This window comes from Cervus canadensis, chromosome 31 (assembly GCF_019320065.1).
Source record: "Cervus canadensis isolate Bull #8, Minnesota chromosome 31, ASM1932006v1, whole genome shotgun sequence".
Classification (NCBI taxonomy): domain Eukaryota; kingdom Metazoa; phylum Chordata; class Mammalia; order Artiodactyla; family Cervidae; genus Cervus; species Cervus canadensis.
In genome coordinates, this window is record NC_057416.1 from 36,103,186 (window position 1) to 36,127,151 (window position 23,966).

At 47.9% G+C, this 23,966-nt stretch overlaps 1 protein-coding gene across 6 annotated transcripts in view; it reads left to right on the forward strand.

The window, feature by feature from the left end:
* Positions 1-23,966, forward strand: part of PSD3 (pleckstrin and Sec7 domain containing 3) — a 573,880-nt gene that overhangs the window by 6,567 nt on the left and 543,347 nt on the right. The window contains exon 1 of one of the 6 annotated variants that reach the window (XM_043454548.1): positions 1,409-1,506. The exons of the other annotated variants lie outside the window; for them this stretch is intronic. The gene's annotated coding sequence lies outside the window, so the exon portion shown is untranslated. Of the gene's footprint in view, positions 1-1,408; positions 1,507-23,966 lie in introns of those variants that run through there. 6 annotated transcript variants of the gene reach the window in all.

A 23,966-nucleotide genomic window follows, 5' to 3' on the forward strand; every position in this document is an offset into this window, starting at 1 on the left:
GCAGATGCTTTAACCTCTGTGCCACCAGGGAAGTCCGATGTGACCTTGTACTAGCACTTAAATAGAAAACCGCAGGAATCATCTTTAACAGGTAAGTTCCCAACAAGTGGAGTCTTCCTTTTGGCTTATCTTTAAATTTTATTTTACATTTACCTGTGTGTTGTTTTCCACCAAAGGCATGCTACGCAAAGTTCAGGGAACTCTCCTCAAATATTTCTTCTCCTGCCTCCTCTTACCTTGGCTTTGTCCCCCTCAGCGTCTGTTGTGGATTTCACGCGACCTTATCACAAGTGACACGCTGGGGTCTGCCTGGTGGAGGGTCAGAGTCCTCTAAATACAAAGTTCCCCAAGCCCCAGGAAATGCCAGGTCTGAAAGGGTTGGGGGCAGCAGCCTGTCTGTCTGGTTTTCTTTTGGATCAGCTTGTTACTAATTTCCTGGCTGTGCTCACATTTGTAAAAATGGCATAAAAGAAAATAAACAAACATAGTAAGGATTGGAAGAACCTGAACGTCTCACTACCGCTCACCATCTGCCTATATTTTATGTGGCAAGTGGGCAAAACTGCTCTGGGGAGAGATGGGAGATTTTTTTTTTTCCCCAGTTGTAACATATTTTTCAGATAGAGGTTGTCAAAATAAACACTGTCCTATCTTTTGCTTATGATATCACTGTAGAGAATGTCAGAACATTAGGTAAACAAAAATTCACGTGTCAACACTGATTGTTTCAAAGGTAAACCTCATTAGAGTACGTTTACAACGTTAAAGTGTCTGCGAGGACAAAGGTAACACTGAAGGGAAGGGAAGACAGAGGATAAGAACAGAGTGGAGCTTTTGGACTTGATAAAAGTGAAGTAGTTAGGCCTGAGATGGCTTTCCAGTTGGGGCCTCTCGTTCCGTCTGTTCCCTTGAGTGACCGTCAGAATAAGCTCCCAGTTTCCACACCATGTGTAATCAGTATGACATCTGGGCTCCATCAGAGGCCACTGTTTCTCCAGCGTTAGCCAAACCAGTGCACTTCCTGTCGCTGGATTAATTGTCAGAGCCGCCGGGTCTGGTTACCCTCCGGCTGTTTTCTCTCGGCTGCCCCTGCCCGCACTTGCGTCTCATTCTCGTTTTGAAAAAACTCACTCCTTTGACAAATACTCACAGGCAGAGAGCTGCGGGGTTACCACAGCTCCTTGAGGAAGCTTCTACTTCCTTTTGTGATTGATGACGCCTACTTTGCTTGACACATGTACGTTTGACAGCGTTTCCTGCCCAAGTAATTCGGAATTGTGTGGTTTTCATCGTGGCCTGCAGCGAAGAAGAGGAGAATGAGGGAGAAAGTCATCTGAAGACTTTGCAGAAAGAAGGGATTGGGGTTCTGTCCTGTCATGGAGTCACGGGGGTAAACCGAGTCATAACACCAGGCAGCGGAACTGGCTGAATTTTATGTATTAAGTGTCAGACACAACCTCAAAACAAAGTGGAGCCTCTCCAAGGAGCTGGCCAGATGCAAGCCTGGTAAGTCAGTTCTTAGGATTGAAACTTTCTTGTGAAGCAAAACACCAGTGAGAATATGCGTTAGGAAGAAACGTTTGAGCCTTTGAAAAGTTTTATCCTTTCTATAACTGTGACTGTGGAAAACTAAGAATTCTCACGTGGTGGGGCCTGTTATTTGGGATGTTTTGCTGGGCTGCTTTGGGGTATGTTTTCCTTTGGTGGAAGAATAGTCAGAAAGACATGCTTGTCTTGTCTGTCTAAATCTCTTCTAGCATAAAATCAAATTGCCAGAGACCTGGTGTTTGAGGATCTAGGCAAACTGATGACCTTGAATTACGCTCTTCTTTCAGTATGTTCTGAAATGTTGACTGATTGAATGTGTAGCGCTCCCATGAACACTCACTGAGGGAAGGGTTTATTGGAAAACTCAAGTCTATTCTGATTTAAGGAGCTCTAGTTCCATAAAAAAGAAAGCAAGAAAACTTTGCTTTTTGCCTTTTGTTTAACAACATCTTTATCATTAAAGAGATAAAACCATAACCAAAGCAGCTGATGACAAATACATTATGAAGAAAATCTGTAAACAGCAAAAATGTTAGAATAAGATCATGTATTTCCAAAAAAAAGTTGAAGATGTAAATTTCAAAAAAAAAAAGAAGAAGCCAAGTAAAAAAGATAACTTTTTACTTTGTGCTTATCCATAAAAAATTGCCTCTGTAATTTTCATCTAAGATGGCCTTTATATGGTGCTTTGCCCTCATTGAGCACATGGGGGGAATAACTAAATGTGAAATCACTGCAGTTTATTAAATGTCAAAGAGGAACCTGTTGAGCAGACAGATCAGATAACCAGCTGCTGTGCGGAGCAGTTGCCAGCCACGGGAAATGTCAGCATTCCCTCTAGAGACGGCCGATGACTACACAAAACGCATAGCCCGTAAATAATTAGGAAAAAAAAAAAAGATTAGAAAGCATGCCACTTGTGTTAACCTATATGTTCCTGAGAAGAGTAAGTATTAGAATGTGTTGGTAGTAACAATGATTCCATGTGATTGAGATGGAAACTGAGACCATCCACTTGCAGCCTAATTCCACAGTCTCAGTTAGACACGGGCAGGATACGAGCAGAGCAGAGCGGTGGAATTCCGGGGACACGTCTTGGAGAAGGGGAAGGCTCTGGGGCTATGTGGATATGAACTGAAAAGACAAGTGTCCCAGGAAGAACTCTTTGTCATGAGATGGGACTTTCCCCTTCTCTGTCCTGGGGATTTCTCTTCCCTGAAATGAAGGCAGATGGTGTGTTGCGTCTGCTTTCTGAAAGCTCTCTCCTTGTCTTTGGAAAGGAAGAAAGAAAATTCCCATGGAAAGGATCCTGGACAAGTTAGGAAACCCTAAGAGGGTCCATGGAATCCCTTAAGAGGTCCGTCCTCAGCTGGACCAGAGAAGGCCCATGACCCTCTTGCAACTTGCTGTAGAATTGCTGGCTGAAGAAGCAGTGCTTTGCACGAGGAGCAGATTTGAGGGAAAGGACACGCGTGGTGGAGGAGAGACGCCGCCTTGAGAGCTGGGCTCGGGCTGCCCCAGCACCATGCTAGGTATCTCAGGATATTTAGGAGAAGAGCCAGCCCCGCCCAAGACCCTTGCACTTTGTGTGTGTGGGGGAGGGTGGGGTGTGTGTGTGTGGCACTGTGTGTGTGTGTGTGTGGGGGGGGTATCTGTGTAGAGAGAGGGCAGAAAATGCTTCTTTCCCCGTGCAAGCAGAGACATGTGACACCTGTGACTGGGTTAGTCTTGCCCAGGCAGTGGTAGAAAGGTAGAGAGGGTCCAGACCATGGGAGACGTGAGGCTTTTGGAGGTAGCCCTGACCTTGATCCTGGAGGGCTGAGATGGAGATGGGGACGCAGGCAGGGAACCGGATTCTAGAGTGTTGCCGAGCTATGCTTAGTCACTCAGTCGTGTCCTCCTCTTTGCGACTCCATGGATTGTAGCCCGCCAGGCTCCTCTGTCCATGGGGATTCTCCAGGCAAGAATACTGGACTGGGTTGCCAAGCCCTCCTTCAGAGGATCTTCCCCACCCAGAGATCGAACCCAGGTTTCCCGCATTGCAGGCAAATTCTTTACCAGCTGAGTCACAAGGGAAGCCCTTCTAGAGTGTTAAGACCCCAGTAGGGACGAGAGGTGCGTGGCTCTGAGGATCAAGGCGAGCGGAGAAGTAAAGCTGGTGACGAGTTCTGACGGAAGGGGCTGGTGGGAAGGAAGGAGACGTGGGGAATGACTCTGCACCGGTGTCTGCTCATATTGTGTGTCCGGGGCCTGGGTGAGCTGGGCATGGCTATGGTGACCTGAAGGCTCTGTGGCACTCAGGCAAACGGGATAGAACCTCATGCGTGCCCGCATGCTAAATGGCTTCAGTCATGTCGGATTCTTTGCAACCCCATGGACTGCAGTCCGCCAGGCTCCTCTGTCCATGGGGATTTTCCAGGTGAGAGTACTGTAGTGGGTTGCCATGCCCTCCTCCAGGGGATCTTCCCAACCCAAGGATTGAACCTGTGTCTCCTATATCTACTGCATTGGCAGTAGGTGGGTTCTTTACCTCTAGCGCCGCCTGGGAGGCCCACAGAACCTTATATTATGGACTAAAGGTCACCCTGGGAAACCTTCTATTCCATCTCCCTCTTTTCCCTCATGTGAGTGGAGCCCAGAGACGAATCCAGAGTCCATAAGCAGTCATGGCAGAGCCCCTCCAGAACCTGCCTCCTCCTCCCGCCCACAGACGGTCAGCCTGTGCCTCGAGGCTGTCGAGACTCGCCTCTGTTCCTTGTCCCTTGTTCGTACCTGTCACCCCGGGGAGCCCCAGCCCCGGGGACCCCAGCCGTCCCTGACTTCTGTTTGCCTTGAAGTTCTGCAGTCCCTTCTTCCCGCCTGCCTGTCAGTCCTCCCCAGCTCCTGGAACCTCCCAGGACGCCCCTGGAACTCACCGCTGTCGTCAGCTCATGTCTCCGTATCCCTCAGCTTTTCTTTCTGGGCAGTCCCTCCACTGCCTGACTGAACCCCAGTCTCCTCGGAGGACCCTGCAGCTCCCCAGGTGAGGGGAGTGGGGAGTGTCCTCTCTAAGCCCCATTACTCCTTTCCACAGCCTTCCCCCCGTCCTGTCACCTCCCAGCTCTGACCCCCGCGCCATCAGACTCTGCCACCCACTCCCTCTCAGTGTCAGAGTCATCACCTCGGGCCAAGCGTAAGGTCTAAGAAACTTCAAGCTGCCTTGACCTCTTGGAGCCTCGCGGGCACCAAAGACCTAATCATGCATGGCCCCGCTCTCGCTGGATGTGCTCCCAGCCAGGAGGAAAGGCCTCCTGCACACTGGCCCCAGTCACCTAGATCAGGCGTGCTCCGACGGGTCCTCAGCCTGACAAGGTTACTTCCCTGCAAAATTACCCCGACAAGCCAGCCGGCCCCTCCTGCGCCCTCCTGCCCCTACAGAGCCTGCGCCCTACAGAGGCTTTGCAGGTTCACTGCCATCTGCCATCTGGACAGCAGCCCACGTGTGACCGCGTGTGCACACAGCACCCTCCTCCCAGCTGTGAGGGCGTGTGGCTTGTAAACCACCCTCTCCTCTGGCCCCGCCAAGGGTCCTGGGTCCCACCCTGTGCAGCAGGGCCCCCCCCTCCCCCAGCAGTGGGGGGCCAGCCGCTCACCTCCACGTCCTCACCTCCCCTGGCCTTCATCTCCTGCCTCCCACATCCCACCTCCATCCCCATTGACCTGCCCAGCACCTTGAGCCCAACAATCCTTTGATCCCAATGGGACCTTCACTCCACAGACCCTGTCACCTGTTCTCCACCTCCAAGCCCTGTCTTCCCTCTTTGCCCAGTTAAAGTTCTGCCACCAATTAGTACAGTCACAGTCTTGGGGACACCCTGGTCCTCACCCAGGCGTCTCTTCTTCATCCTTCTCAGTCAACAAAGCCACAGGTCTGCCCCCTCCCACCCTCCCTGCCCTCATTTTCTCTGTTCCACAACTGACTGCACAGCTGAGCATGGCCCCCACACACTCACATCACACCCTCTCACTCCACGTTCACGCCCAGCATCCCTGGGTGGGCCTTGAGAACGTCCTGCATTTCCCTGGGGTCTGTGTGCTCTCCTTCTGCCTACAGAGATCTTCCATGTCCTTTCCTCTCTGGAAACCCCCGGCATCTTCCCCCCATGTTCACTCTCAGTTGATGGCTTTGTGTCTGCTCACTGAGAAAGCAGGTCATCCGAAGGGACCATCCAGACCCCGCGCACATCCGGTCAGGAAGCCCCTGACCCTGTGTTCCTGCCCCTTCTCCAGCTGTCCAGGCTCCTGGGACCAGCGGCCTCCCCGGGAACCAGCCCCGTCAGCCTCACCATCACATCTCAAGACCCACCTCCAGCAGTCAAGTCCCTTCTCTCCTGGGACATTCCCACCGGAAAGCAAGCAGGCTTTGTTTCTCCCATCTTAAAAAAAAAAAAAGAAAAACACAACTTTTTAATCGATGTTATTTTTTCCCTCATTATTTTTCTGCCCTCCTTCACGAAGAAATTTCTCAACAGTTTTCTCCACTTTCTCTTGCCCCATTTTTCTTGAATCTGCTGTGATCAGACTTCACCCATCCACTTCAGCAAACCCCTCTGGACAATGTCAACAATGATACCTTCAGGCATGGCAGTCCCGTCTCCAAACTCATCTCAGCTGACACGGTCGAGCTCAGCCTCCTCCTGACGCTCCTCCTTCGCCTTGAACCACGAATGTCGTCTGGGATTCCTTCTGTCTCACTGGTAGCTCTCGGTCTCCTTGGCTGTTCCCTCCTGCCTCCACCTCTTTACCATGGAGCTCCCAGGGTGTTGGACCTCCTTGAAAGCTCTCTTTGGGTGATCTAACCCAGGCTCGTGGCTTTAAATACCAGTCATGTGGCAACGATTCCCCAATTTAACACCCATTTGGGACCATTTCCCTTGAACTTGAGACTCACAGCCAGCGCCTACTCGGTATCTCCCTTGGATGCTGTATCAGAGTCCCATCAGAAGGGCAGAACCACTATGAGTGATGCAGCAGTTAGAATTTCTGCAGCCGTGGGAGCTGTTGAAGGGTCTGAAGAGCTGCTGGCTTTGCCCCCAGGGGGCATCCGGCCCTGGATGCTGTGGGTCGGCTGAACCTGCGCTTGGGAAGAAGAGCGGAACCTGGAGTGGGAGGGAGCTGGACAAACTGCGGCCACATCTGCCTCTCAGGGCCTCTGACCTGGACCACGGGAGGGCCTGCTGAAGAGCTGCAGGCACCTCAGCCGGTTGGCAGAGCGGGGAGGGGAGGGGAGGGCGGTGGGGTGCGGAGGGGCTGCCTCCTGCCTGGCCGCCCGGTGCCCTGGTGCATCAGGGCCCGTCCAGACCCCAGATGCTGCCTCACCTCCACCTCCAGACTCCGCGCGGATCGTCTGTGACCCACCCGGGAGCCTGGGGAAGGGTCCTGGGAAATGGGCTCCATCTCATTAATAGCTCGAGAGATGCAGCTCAGCGCCCTCCTCACCTTTAACAACTCTCACACCACAGGCTCCAAGCTCTCCCCTGGAATCTTCTCCTTCTACAGCCCTTCTCCATGCTTCCAGAAGCCTCTGCGTCCTTCTTGGTGCTTCTTTTTCTCTCCACCCTGCATACCATTTTCCAGGAAGTCTAGTCAGCTCTGCCAGGATCTGACCCGTTGGTCCAAGTGCGGGGGTTTCCCGCCTGGACCCCTGCATGTGGGAGGTTGCCCTCTGCCCCCTCACAAGCCCCCTCCCCACGTATTTTCCACACGGCAGCCTGGGCGGCCGCTGTGAAGCTCAAGGTAGGTCCCACCGCTCTGCCGCCCAAACTCACCAAGGGCTCCTTGTGGTTAGAGGTTGTTCTCATTATTGGTCATCGTAATTTGACTTTTTTTTTAAAGCCTAGCTTAATTTTATGGGAACAATTAAAATCTCATATCAGTTAAATAAATGCTGACTAGAAAATTCAGGCATTTTGTCTCACAGTTGTAAATTGGAGTGTGAGGCAGTCAGGTAACTTTAAATTACAGATGATGTGTATTAAGTCAGCTAACATCTCTTGTGTTCCAGAATACATTTCTAAAACTTGAGGTGTTTTTCAGCCATCATTCCTGAGGCTGTTTCATTTTGATTTAGTTTAGTTTAAATGTAGTAGAGGATTCGATTTTTTTCTTACTTTTTGAACAGGGATCAAAATCTCTTCCAGCTGTCTCAGTCAGTCAGTTCAGTCACTCAGTCGTGTCCGATTCTTTGCGACCCCATGGACTGCAGCACACCAGGCCTCCCTGTCCATCACCAACTCCCGGAGTTTACTCAAACTCACGTCCATCGAGTCGGTGATGCCATCCAACCATCTCATCCTCTGTCGTCCCCTTCTCCTCCTGCCTTCAATCTTTCCCAGTCAGGGTCTTTTCCAATGAGTCAGTTCTTCTCCAGCTTTCTAGTGCTGGGTAATAATTAACTCTGAAACTTAGCATCTCAAAACAAAGGCTCTTGAGTAGCATTTCTCGTGGGTTTTGTGAATCAGGAACTTGGAGTGGCTCAGCTGAGTAGCTCTGGCGACAGTGTCTGGTGGGGTCAGCAGTGTGTGGAACGTCTGGTTGCTGGTCAGGCATTTTTCCTGTCATGCCATCTCTGCTTTTGACTAAGGAAGCTTGTGTTTCCTCACAGCATGGCTGCCTCAGACTTCTACCAGGTGGCACAGGGCCCCTAAAGCCAGTGACCTGAGAGGGAGAGACAGGAGGAAATGATATTGTCTATAATGACTTTGCCTTGGAAGTCATCCTGTGTCGTGTCTGCCATTCACTGAGACAATCATCAAGTCCCATTTGGGCTCAAGGGGAGGAGACCTAGACTCCATCTCTTGACTGGGAGAGCTAAAAAGTTCTGCAAGGGCATGTGAGGGTCAGGAGTGTCATCGTGGCCATTTTTGGAAAATACAATATGCTACAATTTGTCCTCTGGTTGCTGTCATCCATATCCCCTCCGTATGCAAAATGCATTCAGCCCCCGCCCCTCAGAAGACCCCCCAAATCTTGTGCATTAAAGTATCAGGCTCAGGCTTGAGGCTCAGGATCAAGTTATTTAAATCAAGCCTGGGACTTCCCTGGTGGTCCAGTGGCTAAGACTCTGAGCTCCCGATACAGGGGAGCTCTGGTCAGAGAACGAGATCCCCCATGCTGAAACTCAAAGGTTTCATGCTGCAACTAAAGATCCTGCTTGGTGCAACGAAGATCAAAGGTCCTGCATGCTGCCACTAAGACCCAGCAGAGCCAAACAAATAAATAAGTATTTAAAAATACATAAATCAAGCTTAGGCACAGCCGAGACTTCTCAAGTGCATTTCTTCACATACAGTTCCTTGTGTAATGTTCCTCTCAATCTTGCAAACCAGACAGAACTTACCTGCCCTCTGCCTGTGCAGCTCACCCTCATGAGACAGCAGGGATAACCTCTGTAGATGCTCCCACTCAAAAGGGGGTCAGAGGAGATGTGCAGCCATGCTAAAACCCAGCCCTGCACATGGCGCTGGGTCCTTGATTAGGTCTCAGGCCCGTGTCTCTAGAAACAATTCCTGACAGCTCTTTATTCTGCCCTCTCAGCCCGTAATTCCTCCCTGGGATTAAAATGTAGTCCGTGTTTGCAGCTGAGTGGTTTTCCCATCCTGCTTCTTGCTTGTGGGTCCAGAGGTCTCTTTACTTTATAATGTTTCTACCCTTTTCTGTCCCCGTTGATGTTATCTTCTGCTGCCACACTTTTCTTGAAAGCTTTGTGGGTTTCCTATGAATCATACTGAGGTCTGTTTGGTAGGAAAGTAGTAAGATATTTAAACAGAATATTTCACAGAAAAAAAAATACAGATGGCTTTCAAATATGTGAAAGAAAGCTTACCCTTGCTCAAAGTAAGAGAGATGCAGATTGCAATTCAATAAGTCAGCAGGAGGGGGCTTCCACAGTGCTAGTCATGTTTTCTATTTCTTCATCAGTGTGCTAGTCATTAGGGTGTGCTCATTTTGTGAAAATTCACCATCTCCGCGTTTCTGATAGGTACACCTTCTGTATATACATTATACGTAAACAGGATAACAAGCAAACTGCATGGAAATACTATATTTCACTTAAAAATAGGCAAACATCCCGAAGACAGACAATATGTCCCATAGAGAAGGCAGTGGGGAAACAGGCCTGCTTATCCAGTGCTGGTGGAGCTGCCAACTGCCAACACGCCCAGGGGTGTTTCACAATGTCTGGAAAAATTAGGTATGCCTTCTTGCTTTGATCTGGCAACTCCATCTCTAGGAATGGATGTCAAAGATATGCTGGCATCATTACAGAATGACAGCATGCACATGGCTGCTTACTGCTGCCTGATTTGAAATAGCAAGAGATGGTAAAAAATCCAGATGTCTGTCAGTAGGAGTTGGTTGCTGTTCCTTGCACACAAAGCGTCACCCCGTAGCTGCAAAAGGGGTGCGAATGGTCTGTACACATCCCCCTGGAGGAATGGTACCCAGAACCCTGAGCTATGGAACAGTGTTGAAGAGAGAGACCCGGTAAAACAGTTTATGGATTCACCTAGAGTTTCAAAAAGAAACAAGTGAAGTATAAATAAAACTAATAAAAAAATGCTTACCTTTGGGGAGAGGGGGATTAGGGTGGAAGGAACTAAAATGAATCTTTACTTTGGAAACATGCAATGTTTTACATAATTTTAAAATTTAAAAAGCACCTTTGAAACAATACAAAAGGAAGCAGATGAACCTAAGAATGGTATAGCAAGTTTGTGAAGTTTAGACTGAGGGTGAGTACAGTGAGTATAAACTGTGTCATCCTGAATGGGGCACTTTGAGGGTGAAAAAGGGTGATTTTAATAATTATTTCCAGACAACAGGTGTAAACTGGACTGACCTGGGCCCATCAGGACCCATGACTAGCCTAGTCATGGTTGGATGCTCTCAGGAATCACTCTTATTTCTGTTAGGTGCAGTGATATCACTTGGAAATGCATATCAAAGTGTTTACAGGTGACACGACCTAATGTGTGGGATTCGCTTGCAAACATAGCTTCTCAAGGGCTTCTCAGGTGGCTCAGTGGTAAAGGATTCGCCTGTTAATGCAGAATACTAGGGTTCACTCTCTGGGTCCAGAAAATACCCTGGAGAAGGGAGTGGCAACCCACTCCAGTATTCTTGCCTGGAGAATCCCATGGACAGAATGGCCTGGGAGGCTACCGTCCATGGGGTCACACAGAGTTGGACACAAGTGAGCGACTGAGCGTGGGGCGTGATTGCTTCTCAGAGCGTGAGTGCATCCGAGTCACCTGGAGAACGTGGGGAACACAGAATACTGACTCTCACCACAAAGACTGAGCCAGTGGGTCTGGAGTGGAAGACTGCATTTCCACCAGAGTGCGGAATAAGCTGGCATTGTTGGGCTTTAGGCTCATTTTTCTTGTAGCAACATTGTAAAACACTTCGGTTCAGCTACAGTGTAGGTCTCCCCACCAGGAACTCTGTATCTACACACACAATCACATCAGCTGCTCATCCTGGCTGTCCCTGTGAGGCTAGGTGTGTGTGTGTGAGTGTGTGAGAGTGTGTGTGTGAGTGTGTATGTGCATGTGTTAGCGGGCGAGGGCTGCAGTGAGATCACTGTTGAAGGCAGGCCGTGAGTCTGTGAAGTTATTTTACTGTTCTCTCCACCTTTGTGTATGTTTGAGAATTTCCTTAATTATACGTTTATGAATGTTTGTCAATTCAGGAGATCTATGTCCAACTCAAAGGGAACCACCTATGTTACTTTGATTCCTTTAATCAGATCACACTGATTTTTGTTATAAGAATCATATTTATACTTATGCCAAAGCAAAGCCCAATAAAAATGAAACACATTTAAAAAATTTACCCTAAATGCTATCATCTGTGATCCACATTTTATGATTTTAAGTACAATTGTGACTCAGTGCAGTAAAGAAACTATAGAATTTGATCAGACTGTGAATTTGAAAATAGGTATAGGAAATCATTGTCGTATTTTTCCTTAATGCAGAAGGAGCTCTTCTAATCATGCTCCTATATTGCTTTGTCTCTGTCACAACTTTTCCTCAAGTTTTCGCTTCCTTTTCTGATGCTGTACCTTTTCTTTTCTCTTTTTTGTTCACCCTCTTCTGTCTCCGTTGTCTTTTCCTTCATCCTTTCTGCCTTTCTAAAGGCATTTTAGATATTTTTATTTTTAGGTAAGGTCCTGTATCATTTGGTCTTCATTTGCAAAGTGATTAGGTTATTTTGTATTTTTCCCTTATAAACTGAATTGCTATGAGATTCATATGAGGTCTTTAAAAAAAAAAAAAAACCTTTTTATTTTGTATTGGAGTAGTTGATTGGAGCATTGATCCGCAATGTTTTGATAGTTTCAGGTGGATAGCAAAAGGACTCAGCCCTACACACACGTGTATCTGTTCTCTCCCAAACTCCCCTCCCATCCAGGCTGCCCCCTAACACGAGCAGGGTTCCCCGTGCAATACAGTAGGTCCGTGTTGGTTACGTGAGGTCTTTAGTTGGCTTCTCTTAAAACACCTGAGTGTAGGCAGCAGATCTTCATAGGGAAAAAACCAACACGCACACCCCGTTGTGGTGACAGACCGCACCTTCTGGCCTCTGTAAGCGGTCCGGTTTCTTCCTGCACATGCTCCTGGGAAGCCTGTGGTCTGACTGGAACGTGGACTTTTGCACTAAACTCTGAAAGGCCCACTCCAGGCAGGCTTCCCCGCCTGCTCCCTGAATCCTGTGATCTGGTTCAGTAAGGGAAGATGCTGCAGCGTCTCATATTTCTTTTTTACAAACTTCGTATTTTGCATCAGTCACAAAAGACCGTGACCCACACAGTTGCGCGGCGTGTGCCGCGTGTTCTTCAAGTGGGCTCGTGAGTGACGTGGACTCACCCGGTTCTTTGGGCTGAAACAGCCGCCAAAGCTGGCAATACAGATCTGAGAGATCTGTGTAGGAGAAGATGGCAAACCTGAAGGCCCTCTAAGGCTCGAGGCAATCCTGGAGTGGATTACCGTGCCCTCCTCCAGGGGATCTTCCTGACTCAGGGATCAGACCCAGGTCTCTTCTCTCTCCTGCATTGGCAGGCGGATTCTTTACCACTAACGCCTCATGGGCAGCCCATTAAATGTATGTGGTATGTCAATTACATCTCAATGAAACTGCAAAAGTTAAAAAGAAGTCTCTTAGGGTCTTTGGACTAAAAGTCGGAAGATTAAGGAAGGGAATAGGGAATTATTCAATGCAACATACAATTTGGAAATAAGAAAGCAAGACATTCAAAAGAAGTTAGTAACTTGATTGCCAGGGCAACTCTTTTATGACAGAACAAAAGGGAGACATAGGGAAGTGCTTTCTTCCTTATGGCTAGCAGAAGAAAAGAAAGAAAGAAAGAAAAAATCATGGCTAGCTATAAGGAAGAGAACACTCAGGAAGAAAAATAACTGTCTCCCAGAATTTAGATTCCTGGGATAGTTAGGAAACAGATACTGTCCTCACAATTAGAATAAGGAAGTAATTAAAAGCATGACAGCTAAAACAATAAGCTTTCTTGTCAAGTGAGGTTGTTCCGTATGTATAATGTGTCTTAGGTAATTTCTGACTTTAAGAAAAGGCTGAGTCTTATCCTAACATCAGAAGTGTTGAACTTGAATTCTAGTTCACTTACTACAAAAATATACCTGGATATTCGAGATATTCAAGTTTCTTAAAATCTTGCTCTGTATCAGCTTATGTTGGTTATGCCTGAGTTAGTAAACAGTTTTTCCTCTCTCAGTATATTTTTTGGTAAAGAAGAATTGGCTGACTTGTAATTGAGTGTATTACTTAGCTAAGAAGTAAACCCAGCTCACCTGTGGACCCAAACTTAAACACCACTCTTTGCCTGATGGAAACATAAGCAGTGTTCTAGGCTACTATTGGTGTACTCAATTCTTCTGGGATAATGTACATTTTAGGCTTAACATTTTATAGAGGATAGTCACACATGTTGTGTCAGTGTCTACATGGTCAGCTGAATATTTCCTTTCTTTTTTAAAAAAAGATTTGTTTGGCTGTAGGTCTCAGTTGCAGCACGTGGTCTCTTTCCTTGCAGCTTGCCGGCTTCTCTCTGGTTGTGGGGCTTAGTAGCTGTGTGACGTGCGGGATCTTAGTTCCCGGACCAGGGATCGAACCCACATCCCCTGCAGTGGAAGGTGGATTCTTAATTCACTGGACCACCCAGGAAGTCCCTGGATATTTCCTATTTCTAATAAAGCCCTAGCTGCTGGGAGCTTGCTGTTTTCTGCGTGGGGTGTAAAGTACCAGAAAGCTGTTACCTGTTACCAGAGGCTCTGCTGACACTCTTTCCAGGGGCTCGAGATTGAGCTTGGCGGTGTTTTCCTCTTGCCTGGGCAGAAGCCAGGGACCAGCACCTCGAAGGAGCTGGAACTGTGGCCCCCACCTTCCGAGTTGAGCCCGCAGGCCAGGGACACCTGGGGTGAGGCTGTGATGAGGTTCCTCCCCGGCAGTTCCTCCTGAAAAAGTCCAAGAAGGAAGACAATCATCACCTCGCCTGGGGGATGTCCCTTCGTCCCTGTGAGAGCGGCTGAGACAAACACGCCCTGTGTTCGGGCCTAAGGCCACAGTCAGCTGTGTTTCTCCTCCAGAAAAGTGGTGCTTGTGAATATCACTCTGCCACTGCCTGCCCTTCTTGCTTTAAGCCCCATTTTACCAGGAAATGCGGTGATTGAAGGAAGAAGCGTGAGATAGATAGCGTTAGATAAACCTTTTCTTTTCTAAATTTTGGTCTCTAAGAATCAGCTTGCATAGCATCTCTGGGGCGTGTTGGGTAAACTCAGTTTCCTCCTGTTCCTGCCCCCAGGAGCATGAGAAACCTGCTCCCTGGGCTACTCAGAAAAGAAGTTATCGATGAAAATAATCAATAAACAATCAAGAATAGGACCAGAAAAGAGTTTCACTTGAGCCAAACTGAGGACTAGCCCAGAAGCCCACTTCCCACGGCTGCTCAGTTTTATATCTTGTCAGAACAAAGAACATTAAACAAGATAGGGATACAGTTCTTCAAGGTAAAAACAAGACAAAAGCAAGCAAAAAACAAAAAAACAAAAACACCCCACACCGACCAGCACATCACAGGGAGTCGGCGTGGCCTCGGCACCTGGGAAGGGAGCCTTGTCCCCCGAGGAGGAGCAGCCCTGGTATCCCAGGAAAAGGCACGTTTAATTTTCGTTTTTAACGAGGGCATTCTTCGCTTCTGCTCATGTGCCCTTTTCTCTAATAATTAAAACAGGGGTACAGTGTACATCTGCCAGGCCACACACAGGCCGTCTTAGGTCGCACAACAGTCGCGGTAACTCATGGACAAGCCAGAGTGAATCCCCACCTCTCAACTCATGGACATTTCTTTTTGCAGAAGCTGGGGGGCCTCTGTGTGCCTCCAGGTCCCTCTTGTCCACGCCTCAAGTCCATCTCAGTCTCCCTCCTACTTTAGAGGAGAAGGAATTCTTCACGTCCCTCCAAAGCCGCCTGTTCCCGTTCTTGCTAACGGTCTCTCCCGTCTCCCACCTTCCCTGGGGACTTGTTGCAGCAGCTCCCTGCTCTGTTTATGTCTTCCATTTATTCCTCTCCACCCCCACGCCTATAAACGTGTACAAGCCCTCCCCACGTCACGCTTTCGGTTGCTTCCTTCCCGCATGTCCCCCTTGTTTCACCGAGGGGGTCCCTCCCATCGCTGCCCCCTCTCCTCGGCTATGCTTCCTGACCGCTGGAATTCTGGTTTCTGTCCTCACCACATGATTGAACTGTCACAGCAGAGGCCATCTGTGACCTCAAATCCAATGTCCTCCTAAGCGGTCACCTTCCTGGGCCCCTCGACAGCCCTCCCTCCTCCAACCTCCCCCCACCCCATCCCGGGGTTCTTTGATCTCCTACCTCTCTGCTCCCAACCAGGCGTTACCATGGTTCTTTGCTGGGTCTGTTCTCATCAGGGCTGGGGCGATGGACTGGGTCACAGGCTCCCGCTGTGTTCCCTACAGTAACACATCCAGGCCTGGTCGTCCTTTGGTTCTATTTCTCTCTTCCTCCCTAGGGGATAGCAGACCCGAGAAGCCTTCCGAACAGCTGACACTCACATTCAGAAGCTGCCACTTCTGTGTCCCGGCCTGCCTTGCCCTCGTGAAGGAAGGAAGCCGCTATTAGTGAGAAAGGCCTGGGTCGATCTCTGCCCTGCACTGGCTATTGACAAGAGTCAGAACAAAAGGCTGTTTTATGAGGGTGTGTTAAAAACCAGGTCGGCTCTTGCTTCTGGCCCTTAGGTTTCTGGAAATGAACACACAGTACCGCCGTGTCCACCTGCTTGGGTGCATCCCGGCTCCCGTGGGGCTGAGGTCCACACTCCTTCCTGCATAAAACAGTTTTGAGGCACGAGTGCATATTTTTATTTGGGAACAGTGGTCCTTGCTACGAGGCACAGGACACCCCTTCACACGGCTCTGAGAACCGTCCAGAGGGTCTCCTGCTGCAGCCCTTCCGTGGGCCTGGGGATGGTCTCTGAAGGCCAAGGCTGCAGAGTCGGGCCGTTCATGCTGTGGGTCCTGCGTGGAAGCTGTCGTTACTTGCTCATTTTTCATTTCAGCAAAACCTTCCTTCCTCTTCTACTCCCCCCCGCCTCCACTTCTGCCCTTACTTCCTTCTTGCTCATGGGCTATTTTATTGGAAAATGCAAATAACCCCTAAAAAATTGCATTTCTCATCTCTCTTCTGAAGAACAGAGGACACAGTTGTGCAAATGCTGAAGTAAAAGTAGCAAAGAAGCCCAAGTGAGATGTGGGCTTTGCGCTTTCCCTGAGGAAGAAGAAAGCAGAGAAGCTCTCAGGGACGCACTGGGACCCCAAGGCCCTTCCTGCCTTGATGTTTCCAGGTAACCGGAGACAGAACACCTCGCCCCCAGGGAGGTGGCCGAAAGTTTCAGAGCCTCAAAACTCACTCATGTGGCGCTGACCCCACGTCTTAGTAAAGTTTATTTCCAGCACTTGTTAAAACCCCAATGTACTTGTGTTTGAAGGAAGTAAAAATACAGATTTTATCCATCTCCAAACAGTCCTTTATCTTCATACTACCTTCCGTGATGGCTCAGATGCTAAAGAATCTGCCTGCAATGCAACAGACCTGGATTCAGTCCCTGGGTTGGAAAGATCCCCTGGAGAAGGAAATGGCAACCCACTCCAGTATTCTTGCCTGGAGAATCCCAAGGACAGAGGAGCCTGGCGGAATACAGTCCACTGGGTTGCACAGAGTTGGACACGACTGAGTGACACTTTCACTTTCAAACAGTCCTTTGGGTTTCTTTTCTTTTAGAATTAATTTTTAGAAGAATGTGAACACCGGATAATTTTCCTAGGCGAGCTTATCCACCGTCACACTGTGAGGTTGGAAACGTTTATCAGAAGACTCCTCCTTTTCTTTACCTTATTTTCCACTTTTGCATATTCTAGTCAAAGGTTTACCCTGGAATAAAACATGGCTTTAGTTCAAAATGGAGGTGACCTGGAGGGGAAGAGGCTGATGATATATTACATTGTTATTCTTCTTGCAGTCTCCCAAATATCCCAACCATTTTTATCCAAACAAAAAACTGCGGAATTCCTTGGCAGTCCACTGGTTAGGACTGAAGAACAGATGCTTTCAAACTGTGGTGCTGTAGAAGACTCTGGAGTGTCCCTTGGACAGCAAGGAGATCAAACCAGTCCATCCTAAAGGAAATCAACCCTGAATATTCATTGGAAGGACTACTGCTGAAGGTCCAATACTTTGGCCACCTGATGTGAAAGAGCCAACACATTAGAAAAGACCCTGATGTTGGGAAAGATTGAGGGCAAGAGGAGAAGGGGGCAATAGAGGGTGAGATGGTTGGATGGCATCACCAACTCAATGGATATGAGTTTGAGCAAGCTCTGGGAGACAGTGAAGGACAGAGAAGCCTGGGCTGCTATAATCTGTGGGATCACAAAAAATCGGACGCAACTGAGCAATTAAACAACCACCACCACCACCGCGGTTAGAACTTGGTGCCTTCACTGGAAAGGGCCTGAGTGTGATCCGTGGTCAGGGAACCGAGGTTCCACAAGCCATGAAGCCCGCCAGAACAAAAACAAAAACCTTGGGTTTGTTCCTGTGTTGAGTTTCGCTTCACGTTTCTTTTTGGAGTCAGAGCCCTCACCAGTCACCGCTCGGGACAATGAAGCGCTGTCCAGCATCTGAAACCTCAGGACCCCCATCCTTTAGGACAATCCACAACATCGGCAACTCGGCTGCAAGTGTTTTGGGGGGAATCTAACATCTCTGCAGAAGCTGAAGGGCAAACCGCAGGAAATCCATGGTTTTAGAATTCCACGTTCAGAGGAGTGAGTCCAGGATTTATGTTTTAGACACAAGTGCACACAGATAATCCCAAAACTGTCTCTCTTGCTGAATAGCTGGTATGAGAACACACCCCAAAACGTGCGATTCCGTGGTTGCCCTTTGCCTAGTTTATAATGGTGTCACGGTAGTCTGTAACAAACAGTGACCAGGTTTTCCTTAAACTCTGCCTTCTGTCAGGATCTGCTGCAGGGCTTGCATACAGATGGTGGGCTGCACCTCCAGGGCGTCTGAGTCAGGGGTTCTGGGGACTCCCGAGAATCTGCGTTCCTAACTTGTTCCAGTTCCCGGGTGGTACTGATGCTGCTTGTAGGGGGACTGTGCTTTGAGAACCACTGCTTGAAATGCCGTGTTAACAGTGCGATAATTACGCAGAGGCATTGAAATCTGCTTTATCTCACTCTGCGTATGCAAGCAAAGGGCTTCCCCCATGGTGCAGTGGTAAAGTATCCGCCTGCCAATGCAGGAGATGCAGGAGACGGGGGTTCAATCCTTGGGTGAGGAAGATCCCCTGGAAGAGGAAATGGCAACCCGCTCCAGCACTCTTGCCTGGAGGATCCCATGGACAGAGGAGCCTGGAGAGCTACAGTCCATGGGGTCACAAAGAGTCAGTTACGACTGAGCACAAACACACACACATGCAAGAAAAATGGAAACATTACTGTGGACTTAAATTTTTGAGGAGGAACACCGATTAAGAAAGGTTTTACATTTTATTTTTAAAAGTCATGTATTGACTTATTTTTGGCTCTGCTGGGCCTTCTTTGCATCACGTGGGCTTTCTCTAGTTGTGGCAAGTGGGGGCTGCCCTCTAGGGCTCGAGGTTCTCCTTGCGTGGCTTCTCTTCCTGGGGAGCACAGGCTCTGAAGCGTGGGCTCAGTAGTTGCAGCCGGGGTTCAGTTGCCTCGAGGCACGTGGGATCGTCCCTGACCAGGGATCGAACCTGTGGCCCCTGCCCTGGCGGGTGGATTCCTAACCACTGGACCACCAGGGAAGTCTGAAAAGTTATATTTTTAAAAGCCTGCTATCTCCTGTGACCTCAGAAGTGTAACACAGCACATACAGAACGCCTGGGACAAAGAAGCCAAATCTTCTTCTCAGCAGTTTGCTGCTATGGGTCGCCTCTCTCTGGTTTTGCCTTTGCAAACAGACGGAAAGATTTGGTGTCAGATCGTTACCATTAAGGCTGGATCCACTTACATAGAAAACCTGTCCAATCAGCAGTGCTGTAGACCTATTTGACATGACGGTATTTAATTAACTGTCTTCCACCGCCTCACAAGATTAAATCACTACCTCCTCTTGCAGCCAAAGGAGAGGGTATTACATGTTGTTCTCTGGAAATTCCACCTTGGGAATTCAAATCCAACTCAGATTCCCGGCATCACCATTCAAGGAAATGGTACCAGAGAACCCAGGATGGACTTTTCTTAGTTTAGGCTTACTTTTTTTTTTTTAGTTTTAGTTACATGTGGCCTTTGTAGACTCCTCACAGCATCAGTTTTTGCTTTTAACAACCTCCACGTGGTTTAACTTTTTAAAGCCGAGTGTCAAAAGCGGTAGGAGATGGTAGAGCTGTTCAAGCCCAGCCCAGACACTAAAGGAAGTGAACCAAGACCCCACAGCTGAGCGCTGGGGCTGTGGGTGCCCTCCGGGAGCGGGAGGACGAGGGCAGGTCTGGGCACCATGCTCCAGGGGACCCTGAGTCCGCAGGGGCTGGGAGGAGGATGAGAGGGGCTGAGTGTCCATGCACACAGCGGAAACAGCCGCCAATGCGCCCGAGTCCTTTCCTTTCTGAGTACATGGGGTCCTGTGTCCTGAGTTAAGAGGAGCTGCAGCCCTCCTGGTGGACCTGGGTCTGTGTTAGCAGAGTCGTCTTTGGGCAGCGAATCAGCAACATTCTGTTCGGTTCTGATATTCAGGGGTGTTCTTTCTAGACCCACGTCCCCTCCCCTGCCAGGGGAGCTGAGTGGACAGGGAGCGACTGCCGCCAGAAGGAGCGGAGAAGGCAGAGGATGTCGCCCGGTCACAGGCTCTCCACACTGGGCTCTTGTTCTCTCCCCTAACTCTTCCTCTTCCAGCAGATCAAGTGGCCACCAATTTTACACCAATTATCCCAGCTGCACGTGACTTAGAATCGTGTGCGTGCATGCTAAGTCGCTTCAGTGGTGTCCGACTCTTTGTGACCCCATGGACCGTAGCCCACCAGGCTCCTCCATCCATGGGATTCTTCAGCAAGAATACTAGAGTGGGCTGCCCTGCCCGCTGCCAGGGGATCTTCCCAACACAGGGATCAAACCCACGTCTCTTATGTCTCCTGCATTGGCAGGTTCTTTATCCCTAGTGCCACCTGGGAATTCCGACTAGAATAGACCTATGCTCAGTTATGTTGTCCACGTTATTCATCCTCAGAGGTTATTTGTTTGGTTTCATTTTTTTTCTTTACTCTGTTTCCTTGGTCTCAAAACAAAGTCTCCTCTGGTTCCCAGCAGACACTCGGGTCACTTTCTTTATTGCCCAACTTTATTGCTCAAATAATGTAGCTCAATACTAGCCTCTCCAAAATAGAACTTATAAAATAAATGACCAGCAAGCATTTTATGCAAAAGCCAATATATACATATATATGACTTTTAATATTATCTGTGATTTTAGCTTATGAGTGACTGATCTCTACAATAATAGTAGATATTGCCTCATTTTTAGTAGGCACTAAATTATTGATTGTCTCTCTGTCTTACTAGTTTAATGATACAGAAACTTAAAGATTATGAGTGTACTTTATTTGTCCTCAACCCAGTGTTTTATTTGGTAAACCATTCCCTGGTGGCTCAGACGGTAAAGAATCCACCTGCAATGCAGGAGACCCAGGTTCAATTCCTGGTTCAGGAAGATCCCCTAGAGAAGGGAATGGCTCCTCACTCCAATATTCTTGCCTGGAGAATTCCATGGACAGAGGAGCCTGGTGGGCTACAGTTCACGGGGTCGCGAAGAGTTGGACATGACTGAGTGACCAACACTTTCACTTTATTGCAACAAAATTTCTTTTTTTTTTTAAATTTTAAATGTATTGCACGGATTCATTAACTTCAGAGTAGCTGTGCAGGGAATTCTCTGATACAAATGTAATTTATGTTTACATTACAGCACATTCATACTTTAGTCTACATCAAAGCCTAGGATTATTATATGAAGATTCCAAGTAAACCAGTGCTGGTACTGCAATTAACATTAGAGAACACTCAGTTGGTGACTCATTTATCTTTTTTACCCAAAAAAGACTTTTTTTCAGTTAAAAACAAATTTTAAAAATTGAAGTATAGTTGATGTACGATTTAAATAAGTTACAAGGGTACAATATAGTGATTCACAATTTTAAAAGATTGTTAGTCACTCAGTCATGTTCGACTCTCTGTGACCCCATGGACAGTAGTCCGTCAGGCTCCTCTGTCCATGGGATGCTCCAGGCAAGAATACTGGAGTGGGTTGCCATTCCCTTCTCAGTAGGATCTTCCCAACCGAGGAACTGAACCTGGGTCTCCTGCATTGAAGGAGGATTCTTTTAATGTCTGAGCCATAAGGGAAGCCCACTCAATTTATAGCTATTATAAAATACTTCCTGTGTTGTGCACTATATCCCTGTAACTTATTTATTTTATATGTAATAGTTTATGCCTCTTAACCCTCTACCTCTACCTATATCACCCCCCTTCCCTCCCCCCACTGGTAACCACTAGTCTGTTCTCTATATCTGTGATCTGGTTTCTTTTTTTAATGATATTTACTAGTTTGTTTTATTTTTTTGATTCCACATATAGGTGTTACCATACAGTATTTTTCTTCCTCTATCTGACTTATCTCACTTAGCATAAAGCCTTCCAAGTCTGTCCATGTTGTTGCAAATGGCAACATTTTATTGCTTTTTATGGCTAGCTGAATATTATTCCATTGTGAGTGTGTGTGTATATTTAACTCTATCTCACACCTTCTTTATCCATTCATCTGTTGAGTACTTAGGTTGCCTTCATATCTTGGCTATCATAAATAACACTGCTATGAACATTGGGTTGCATGTATCTTTTTGAATGAGTGTTTTCATTTTTTTCAGATATATACCCAAGTGGTGGAATTGCCGAGTCAGGTCATAGTTCTATTAATATTTTTAATATTTTGAGAAATACTGTTTTTGCACCAATTTACAGTCCCACCCCTAGTGTATGAGGGTTCCCTACCCTCACATCCTCGCCAATGTTTATTGTGCTCTTTTAAAAAGTATATATATTGAATTCACTTATTTATGGCTGTTCTGGGCCTTCGCTGCTGTGTGTGGGCTTTCTCTAGGTGGGGGACTGGGGGCTCCTCTCGAGCTGCGGTGACTTCTCTTGTTGTGGACACAGGACTCTAGGTGCAAGGGCTTGGGAGCTGTGGTGCGTTGTGCTAAGTCGCTTCAGTTGGGTCTGACTCTTTGTGACCCCCTGGATTTCTGCATGGCTCCTCTGTCCATGGGATTCTCCAGGCAAGAATACTGCAGTGGGTTGCCATGCCCTCCTCTGGGGATCTTCCTGACCCAGGGATCGAACCCACATCTCATGTCTCCTGCGTTGGCAGGTGGGTTCTTTTTTTTTTGGCAGGCGGGTTCTTAAACACTGGACCTTCAGGGAAGTCCCTATTAGTGTTCTTTTAGATCATGGTCATTCTGACAGGGGTGAGGTGATGTCTCATTGCAGTTTTAATTTGTATTTCTCTAACGATTAACAATGTTGAACATCTTTTCACATGCCTGTTGACCATCTGCCTATCCTCTTTGGAGAAATGTCTCTTTAGGTCCTTTGCCCATATTTTAATTGGATTCTTTGTTTTTGTTTCTTTTTGATGTTGAGTTGTATGAACAGTTTAAATATATAACAAAATTTCTTGAGCATGACAAAAGGATAAAATATTTTATTTACAAGCTCCAGAAACTATAGTTTTTAGTTATTTAAAAGCAATGTCATTTGAGAGTGCTAAAACTAAAGACCAGTAAGTGAATCAAGATTAAAACAGAAATAACACGAATTCAATCTATTAGCACTCTGTTAATGAATAGCTAATACCACTAGACTCATATATTTGGGCTTGAGGTTTAAAAAAAGTCAAGTCAGGAAGTTCTCTTTCTTTCTTAAGCATTCACATTTGTAACCACATAAATATCCCGTAACAAATTCCATTTACCTCCACACAGTTTACAACCTTGTTCTGACTTGACTTCACACCCAAATAGTGACCTTGAAGGAGTGATTGCTCCAGATGGAGACCCAGCATGAAGCTCTAGCTTGTCCTGACAAGGAAGCTGCGAAAACCCTGGGCAGCGAAAGGTCGCTCCTGAGGCTCCCTGGGTGCCAGGGGGCCTCCCTGGGCTGCTTAGCTGTGCATGGTACCCCCACCCCACCCCACGCTCGAGAAATACCACCCTTGCACCCTCATGGAAAAGGGGATCTGAGTTAGGCTCAGAGATGCAGACCAAGACTCTCTAGGGAAAGATCCCTAAGCCTTAAGAACTCCCCGAGGTGAAGGAGGACAGTGTCAGACAGCCTGGGATTTTTCCAGAAGCGATGTTTTGGAGAAGGGCTCCAGGTGAGGACCAGGGGCTGTGGTCTTTGGGGCCAAGCTAGCTCGGATCCTGCCAGCTGCACGTGGAAGACACTGCCGGTCCTGTCAGCCTGTCAGGGTGGTGGTTTGTGACCTTTATAAGTTTGAGTGTGACTTGTCAGAATGAGACGCCGTGGTGTGATGCATCAATACATGTTTCCAGTAGGAAGAGACATCTCATGAGATGGGCGTGAGGTCCTGATTTGTTGGGGATTAGACCTGCACTGTTGGGGATTTGAATCCGAGTTGCTGAGTGCCGGGGTCCAGCCCCAGCAGGATCCAGGGGAACCCTCAGGATGAACGGCGTCGGCGAGAGAGAGACACGTAGGACCGGCCTTGATAGGGCCAAGTTT